A 9,700-nucleotide genomic window follows, 5' to 3' on the forward strand; every position below is an offset into this window, starting at 1 on the left:
TCTCCGCACTAGGGATGATGTGGAGGTTGGAATGAGAATGGCCCCATAGACTCTTTGATTGTTTGGTTGATGGAACTGTCTGGGTAAAAAACAGGAGGTATGGCCTTGTTAAAGGAGGTGTATGGCTGGGGTGGGCACTGGGGTTTCACACATCCATGCTGTTCTCTCTGCCTTGTGGCTGTGTCTCAAGACGTGAAGTCTCAGATACTGCTCCAGTGCCATGCTTGCTTGTACACGAGCCATGCTCCCACAGATGGTTAAAGGCTCACCCTCTAAAACTGTTAAGTCCAGTAAATTCTTCTTTTTCCTCTAAGTTGCCTTGGTCATGATGTCTCTTCACAAAAAAGAGAAAAGTAAGACAAAAGCTGGGGTCAGGAGTGGGTCACTGCTGTAACAGGCCTGACAATGCTGGGTTTCGGAGGAACTTGGAGGACTTTGGGACTTTGGACTTGAAAAGTGAAAGCAGGTCTTAATTGGGCTGTCTTAGTAGGAGTTTGGAAGACAGGGGTGCTGAGAGCCATGGGAACTATGGAGACCCAGCTCAAGAGATTTCAGAGGGGACCAAGAGTAGCGGTTGGACTAGAGGCCGTTCCTATGCTGCACGCACAAAGCTTGCGGCTACTTTCCGCTCTCTTCCTAACATCTGCCTGGGGCTAAACTGTAATGTTTTAGACTAGTTTCCTTGGCAGAGGAGATACGAAGACAGTGACTCCGCTGCTGAGTTATTTAGTGATCACTCTTACGCGAGTCTGCGACAAGAAAGAGCAAACGGGGCGAGAAGAAATACAAAATGCACAGTTTGAGGAGAAGAGGAAATTGAACGCTGGATGATGATTTTCGGTGAAGGAGATAAGGAGGAATGGAAGTATGGGCGCCACCCAGCTAATCTTGCAATTTGTGAACAGAAAAGGCTTGCGGAATTGGAATTACCTTTTCCTAAAGAGAATCAAGGAATCAAAGCTTATGCAAATGTAATTCAAGGAGGGCCAGGTGCCACCCCAAGCTGGCAGCTGTGGGTCCCGTGGTGGTTCTGGTTTTAGTGGCGTGAAGGATACAGAAATAAAGGGATTGTGGAATCTTCCTCCACAGTTCAGAAAGCTGCTGTGGCCAGGCATGTGGTAGGGGAGTCCCTGCACTGAGGGCCAGAGGGACCATTTTATGAAACTGTGAAAGAAAAGCCAGGATTGCATTGGCGACTCCAAGTTGCTGGCCATGCCAGAGTCCTGGGATACCTGCCAAGCAGAGCTGCACACAGCGGGTGGGACCAGCCTCAGGGAAAGAAGGGTGTTGCAGTCAGCAAAGATGGAAGGGCAGGGCCGTCTATGCTCTTTGACATCAGACATGGAGCTGCAGGATTTGGAGTTTGCCCTGCTTTTGGTCTTGCTTTCGTCCAGTATTTCCTCACTGTGCTCCTCTTCCTCGCTTTTGGAAATGTAATGCATTTTCTGTGCCATTGTGTGTCAGAAGTATGTGATTGGCTTTTTTATTTTGATTTTACAGGGATTTAGAATTAAGATATTGTGTGACTCTCAGAGGAGACGTTGGACTTTTAAACAATGTTGAGACTATGAAAGACTATGGGGACTTTTGAAGTTGGACTAAATGCATTTTGTATGATGATATGGCCATAAGCCTATGGGGGCCAGGGAGTGAAATATGGACAGGTAAGAAGAACAGTGAGACGTGGGCATTGAACTAAGACAGGTCATGACTAACCGTTGATACTCCAGGCGTCTCATTGAGATAAAGATGGGGGCTCGTTCTTTACACCTAGAAGAGCCTATGTGAGGTGGGCCCAACACTTTCATTGGCTTGGGGGGAGCAGTAGACAGCTGGCAGTGTAATGGGGCGCACAAGGAAAGATGTCAAATGTGAAGAACTTTCCCAAGGAGCTTGACTGCACAGTCAGAGAGAGAAAGGCAAGACTCTAATTAGAGGGCTGGAATTTCCTTGCAGAGGGTTAATCTTGACCACAGCTGGCTCTATACAGAGCCGCTTGGCTTTGCCCACCCACCAAGACTGACTGTGACTTGTGAAGGTCTGCTGACCACAATAAGTCACAGCTCGAGGGTTCTTTTCGGAGCCCTGAGCTCAGCTGACCCCACCATTGCTCACATCCTGTGGTCCTTGGCAGGCCCGATGGGTGTCGTCCACCCTTCTGCTCTGAGCTTCCTCTTCCTAACCACAGGGCACTCCTTCCCAGCCCCTTTCTTGTGCAGAGCCCTGGCCACTCTGCCGCTCCGCTTGTTTGAAGCTGGGTGTTTCCCTGAGGGCATGCTTCCTTTAGCAAGATCTCAGTTCTTCCTGGAACACAGAGAAGTTGTTATCATAGGCTCTGTGTTTCTTGTATCTTCTGTGCTCCACCAGGGTTTCAGTTAGGGATGTATTTAGTAACAAGTAACAGAACACCTGGTTAGAGCAGACTGAACAACAAGGCTTTCCAGAGCAGCTGTGGGTAAGGTAACTGAGCGCTCAGCCTGAAAACCTGAGTTCTAGCCTCAGCGACCCACAAGGGGCAAGAAGAGAACTGATTCCCACAGTTATCCCCTGACCTCTGCATCTGTGTACACAGACACACCTGCACAGTACACACACACACATTCCCATGCACACACACAGACATACACACACAGACACACATGTGCATGTGTGCACACAAACACATACACATGCACACAGGCGCGACATTAATATACAAAGCGAAGCATTCTGTGGCAGGTCCAGGCTGGGTTACTGGTCACCTTTTCACACTGACACATTACTCCCGGTGACTGGAGAGATGGTTCCGTCAGTACACGGTTCCAGCTATCCCAGTTGCCCCAAGTGGGCAACTGGCACCAAAGATGGACGCCATCTTTCCCAGGGAGCCTTTTAATTGGCTAGGATTGATACCTTGATTGGCTAGACCAATTAGAGGCATCCCAGGAGCACCTGGAAGGGGAGGGCCCATAAGAGTCTGGACTTTGCTAGCTTGAGAGAAGGGCTTGGCTTCTGAGCAGGCACGATTAGTGATTGCCTGAGAACTTTATGACTGTGTGTCCCTGCTGGGAGGGCCTGTGACACCATGTCCTCATCAGAACTGCAGCCCTGGTTACCTTGTACCATCACAGTTTGCTAACTAATCCGAGTCCTCATGGGTGGAGCATAAACACTCAACATATGTTTCAACTCCCTGTCTGGAGGTGCTGCAGGGCTGAACTTAACTGACAGCAACTTCACTTTGTTTCTCTGAAGGTGGGAACTCTGAACATGACTATATGCTGAGAATATAGAACTAAAATGATGAAAGAGCCGAAGGCTGGAGACTAGGGGCTCTTAGGGATCATGAGGGGAAGGAACAAGTTGCCTGCTAAGACAGAAAGCAGGGCCCTGGATATGGCGGTGGTACAAAAGCAATCCCAGCCCCAGCCAGAGTGGGGAGGACTGGAGGCCAGCCTGGGCTACACAGTGAGGCCATTTCACAAACAAAACAGTGACGAAAATAAAGCAGGGGCCTTAAGCATGTACCTTGGGCCCGAGAGGGGCCACCTCCGGGAGCCGTCATGGCTGATGTTCGTATCTTTGACAGGAGCAGCCTGGACACCGGAGAAGCTCCTAATAGATGACTTTGCTTAATCTAACTGATGATGACTTGCTGTCAAAGTGAGTGGAGATTTGGACACCCTTGTGACATCCTAAGAGTCAGAGGTCAAAGGGCACCCAGTAACTTCCTTTCCTGTGACTTCATCTCATCCCTTAACACCCCCACAAATCCCAGGCCACTACCCAGTGCTCCCTAGCTGTCCTGTCTGTGAAATGAATTCAGTTTCCTAGTTCCCTCAGTCAAGCCATTGATAAGGTTAGTGTTTTTTATTGTTCTGGAAGTGGTCACCTGACTAGTATTACTGATGTTCATTGGGTCAAGCCATGGGTTTATTGGGGTGGGTGGTCTTTCTAACCACTGCTAAGAAGTTAAGGGTTGGGTAAACATAAGAGAGTTCTAGCTACACCTGGAGTCTTGGCTGGTTTGGGAGATGAGGCTGGCACAACCCATGAAGGGAAGGACTCCTGGGGATAATTCAGAATGATCTCCCCTCTCCTGGCTAATGACATGGGAGTAAAGGCCAGAGGCTCTGATCACTCAGGAGGATGCCTACACAAAGCTGGGTACCACTACTGTGGGACTAATTAAATGCTTGTTGTTAGACAGGGTTTCCAGGGCCAGAGGAAGGTTTAGGGATGTGGTGCGGGGAGTGGGGGATGGAGAAGTGTCTTAGGGTTACTGTTGCTGCCATGAAACACTATGTAAGTTAGGGAGGAAAGGGTTGGCTGTTTTTTCGGCTTACACTTCATATCAGTGTTCATCACGGAAGGAAGTCAGGACAGGAACTCAAACAGGGCAGGCACCTGGTGGCAGGAGCTGATGCAGAGGCCATGGAGGGGTGCTGCTTACTGGCTTGCTCCTCAGGTCTTCTCAGCCTGCTTTCCTATAGAAGCCAGGACCACCATCCCTGGAATGGTACCCCTACAATGGGCTGGGCTCTCCCCCATCAATTACTAATTAAGAAAATGTCCTATAGGCTTGCCCACAGCCTGGTCTTATGGCGGCATTGTCTTAATTAAGGCTCCCTCCTCTCAGATGACTTTTGCTTGTTTCAAGTTGACATAAACTGTCCAACACAGTGAGCTAAGGACCTGGGCCTTTTCTGGCCACCTGCAGGCTACACAGGCCCTTTCTTTTTTGAGATTAAGACCTTGGGATTAAGTCCTTTGCTGGAATCCAGCGAGTAGGTTTGTGTTGTAAGTAATGGGTTTACACATATTAAACCACAGCTTGACCTATGGGCTGATGCCATAGGCGGAGAAGGCATATTGCCACCAGATCAGGCCCAGGGGCATTAATGAGCCGGCAGTAATAGGCGGTAAAGGTACCTGTGAGAAAATGCCAATATAACCTTTTGCCCAGGAACCATGCCCAGTGTCATGAGCTAATCTGCGTTTCCCATGGTTGCCCATGAGGCAACTTTTCCCATCTCCACTGCCAGGGAGGGCGTCTGTCAGAGTGCGGCTTCTCTGTCTGGTCTTCAATGGCTTCCTGAGTGTCATCTCCCAGGTCTGCCAGAGTTGGTGCACGGAAGACTTGGATGAGCTGAGTCAGCTTTGAAATGTCATTACTCACTACGCCTCCCAGCGGAGCAATGCGCTCATCTAGTGCACACTCCCGTGCCGTGTGAGCCGTCGGTCACCAGGTAAATGTCCCTCACAACTGTTTTCTTATTGCCGTGAAGAAATCAGACAATAGTCAGCTCAGCGCACAGCTTCTCTATTATGGTTGCCTCTGTCACACCTGGGAAAGGCTCCAGGCTGCAGGCATCAGCTCCCTAAGGTGGGGCTTGCTGCCACCTTGCAGTTGGAGCCGTGCCCCCTCCCGGGCTCACATCCCTGCTCCTTGATTGCAGGACACAGCACAGCATCTCAGTGATAGACTTACCTCTCAGATAAGAGAGTCCACGTGCCCCCTTTAGCCCAGGGCCCAGAACATAAGAAACACTGAATGAATGAATGAATGAATGAATGAATGAATGAATGAATGGCAGCCCCTGGTGCTTACCCACAGAGACCTGCGCTGTCCGTCCCAGCTGCTCTACAGTGTGATTACGACGCATGTTGTTGTCATGAGCTGCCATCCTCCTCCAGCTTAGACTCTAAGCAGAGGAAGAAAGATGTGCCCATAACATGGTTTGTTTAAAAAAAAAAAAAAAGATTGATTTAATATGTATACAGTACTCCTGCACGCATTCCTGCCAGAAGAGGGCACCAGATCTCATTTCAGATGGGTGTGAGCCATCACGAGGTTACTGGGAATTGAAGTAAGGACCTCCAGAAGAACAGTCAGTGCTCTTACCCCCCCCCCCCCAGTAACATAGTTCTAAACGCAGTGCAGAGTGATACATAATGGTCGCCAACATCCAAAGGATCTTTTAAACTCTAAAGCCTGAAAGTAAGTCTGTCTGTCTGTCTGTCTGTCTGTCTGTCTGTCTGTCTATCTATCTATCTATCTATCTATCTATCTATCTATCTATCTAATTTGTGTGTGTGTGTGTGTGTGTGAGAGAGAGAGAGAGAGAGACAGAGAGAGAGAGAGAGAGAGAGAGAGAGAGAGAGAGAGAGAACGCACATGGGTGCAGATGATTGCACAGGTCAGAGGACAATATTTGGTTCTTTTACGTTTAAAGGCAGAGTCTTTCTTTTCTCTGCTGGACTAAGAGCTTCTGGGTGACGCTCCTGTCACACCCCCTGTTTTGCTGCAGGAGTACTGGGGTTACAGTTGTCATCAAGTCTGTCCTTTCTGCGGGAGAGGGGACAAGGTCTCACAGTGTAATCCTGGCTGGCCTGGAACTCAGTAAGCAGGCCTACCTGCCCTCTGCCTCCTGAGTGCTGGAATTGACAGCCATGTGCCTCACCACACAAGCAAAACCTGGCTTTTTTACTTGGTTCCAAGTATCGAACTCAGGTCAGTCAGGCTTGTGTAGCAAGCACTTTGGTTCACCGAGCCATCTTATATCTTTTTTGCTGGTTTGTTTTTAAAAAAACACAACCTGCACCAGAAAGTAGTAGGAACCATATACACACACAAAATGGGAACAAGGGTTCACTGAACAATATGTCTTACTTTCTATTGCCTTGACAAGGCACCATGACCAGGACAACTTGTGAAAAAAAAAAAGGCATTTAATTTGGGGCTCTTTGTTCCCGACAATTAGGCCGTGACCATCAAGCGGGGATTGTGGCAGCAGGCAGGCAGGCATGACCTGGAGCCTTAACTGAGGGCTCACATCTGGAGACAGCAACCCTGAGGCAGAGAGAGCACCGGCTTTTCTTTTTTTAAAAAAAAAAAATAAAAAATAATTTTTTAGCAGGGCATGGTAATACACGCCTTTAATCCCAACATGTAGGAGGCAGAGGCAGGTGGATCTCTGTGAGTTCAAGTCCAGCTTGGTCTACAAAACAAGTTTTGAGTTCCAGTACAGCCAAAGTTATTACACAGAAAATTCTTGTCTCGAAAACACACACACACACACACACACCTCTTTGGGGCATTTATTTTTATGATTTTATTATGTATGGATGTTGTGTCTGCATGAGGGTGTATATACATGAATACAGGTACTTTTGGAAGCATTAGATTCCTCTGGATATATGTTCACTTTTTTTTTTTTTGAGAAAGAATCTCTCTATATAGCCCAGGCTGTCCTAGAATTCTCTATGTAGACCAAGCTGATCTTGAATTCACAGAGATCCTCTGCCTCCAAAGAACTGAGATTTAAGGCATGTGCCACCATGCCCAGGTACTTACTTACTGATATTTTATTGTTGACAGTGATTTCTCTCCCACCCAGTCCTGCAGTGTTCAGTCCCAAAGAAACACACAGAGGTTTACATTAATTATAAACTGGTTGGCCTATTAGCTCAGGCTTCTCATTAACTCTTATATCTTACATTAACCCATAATTCTTGTCTGTGTTAGCCACATGGCTTGGTACTTTTATCAGTGAGGCATTCTCATCTTGCTTCCTCTGCATCTGGGTGATGGCTGCAGACTGAGCCTTTTCTCTTCCCAGAATTCTCCTGTTCTGGTTGCCCTGCCTATACTTCCTGCCTGGCTACTGGCCAATCAGCATTTTATTAAAACAATACAAGTCACAAGTTTTTACAGGGTACAAGACCAATGTCCCACAACATTTTATATTCTATTTTATTTATTAAGTTTTATTTTGTTTTGTTTTATGTGTGTGGCTATTTTGCCTGAAAGTATGTGTTTGTGCCTTGCATGTGCCTGGTGCCCTTGGAGGCTAGAAGAGGAATATCAAATCCCCTGGAACTGGAGTTACAGACAGTTGTGAGGTGCCACATGGATGCTGAGAATTGAACCCAGGTCCTCGGGAAGAGCTGCTAGTGCTCTTAACCACTGAGTTATGTCTCCAACCCCTTCTATCCCATTTTATTTTTTAAAAATGGTCAAGATACTATTACAGGATGAACTGTGTTCCTTGGAAAATTAATAATGTCCTTTACAGTCCTCAGAAAGAGCCAACTAGGCAACATCTGAATCTTGGGATTTTAGCTTTCAACACCATGAGTCAAATTTCTGTCTTAAGCCACCCAGCTTGGGGTGTTTTATTATACCAGCCTAAAAAAACTAATACACCCATCGGATGGCTTTTGTGACTCAGTCTTGCGTTGTAACCTGAAGTTCTCACACCATAAAGTTTTTTTTTTTCCCCTCGAATGCTTTCTCTCATGCAATCTTTGCAGTTGCTGGGTGGGATGCGGGGCCCGAAGGGAAGGCGAGGCAATGAAGTGTCAGGCGGGCGGTGTCATTAACCAAACCTGGCCTGACCCTACAATTACACAACCTAAAATGAGTCGAGCCCTCCTCCCCTCGCTGTATTCAGGCCCCACTGAAGCTGCAGCTATTCAGGCCTCTCTGCCTGTCCTTAGACGGGGACCTCCTGAGATCTTCAAATGGCAGGACCTGGCTTCCACTACCATCTGCGGACAGTCATATTTGCGGTGGGCACCTGGAAGCACATATAAGGCCTGTGTGCCGTGAGCTCACCTGAGCTCAGACCTCAGGGTAAACATTACTTGCTGGACCAGTCTCCGGACAGACACTCCTGCCTGATCTCCACCCCTGCTCTCAGACCTAAGACGTTCATAAAGATACAGACGCCTCTTCTAGGCTCTGTCTTGGAGGCAATTGTATTACCCTCCCCCAATCCAGAAACCTCTGGGTAAGATGGAGAACCGTCTGCTTTCCTAACCTGATGTTTATTCTGAGCCATAGAAACAGTGTCTGGGACTGCACTGGTGGAGGTAGCGCTGTGGTTATGAGCTCTGGCTGCTCTTGCAGACGACCTGGGTTTGATTACCAAGACCTACGTTGGTAGCACACAGCGACTTGCAGCTCCAGTTCCAGGGGTTGCGATGCTTCCTCTAGCATCTGATAGTACTAAACTAGCACTAGCCCGTGGCACACACACATGCAGACGATACATCCACACACATTAAAGACTATCAAATAGTATGTGTTGGACTGTAGATGTGGCTCACTTGGTAGAATGCTTGCCTGGCATGCAAAAAGCCCTGGGTTCAATTCTTAGCACCACATGAACCCAAGCCCAGCACTTGGGAGGTAGAGAGGCAGGAGATTGCAGTTCAAGTTTGCCCTTGGCTAAGTAACAATTTCAAGGCCAGTCTGGGCTAAGGAGTCCTTGTCTCATCAACAACATCAAGTGCATATACCCAAGCAAATAATTAAGCAACAACAACCAAAGTGCCTAGTGCCTGCTGTTTACAATAGGTCAGCGTTGCTCCAAGTATTTTATTCTCAACTGCAGGGGCTACGTTAGGGCTCCATTTTGCAGATAATAAAACAGCCAGTTTTTCAGTTAGCACGTTTGGCAGGGCTTGAACACAAAGAGCCTCTGCTCAGAATCCACGGCTATGCTGGACGTACAGTTTGTTCCTACCATTTGCAGACTGGTCGGGTCTATGTATGCGCTGTGCCCAGTGCCCGCGAACGTGCAGGGGAGGATCAGTTTCGTCACCAGGGGGCAGCATAAGACTGGCTTTGGCTCTTCAGCCCAGCCCTGAAAGGCAACAGGAGAGCCAAAAATTCTAAGTTGACACAGCCGCCCTCAGACACCATCCTTCCTTC

The sequence above is a fragment of the Microtus pennsylvanicus genome, chromosome 20 (genome assembly GCF_037038515.1).
Source record: "Microtus pennsylvanicus isolate mMicPen1 chromosome 20, mMicPen1.hap1, whole genome shotgun sequence".
Taxonomy (NCBI): Eukaryota; Metazoa; Chordata; class Mammalia; order Rodentia; family Cricetidae; genus Microtus; species Microtus pennsylvanicus.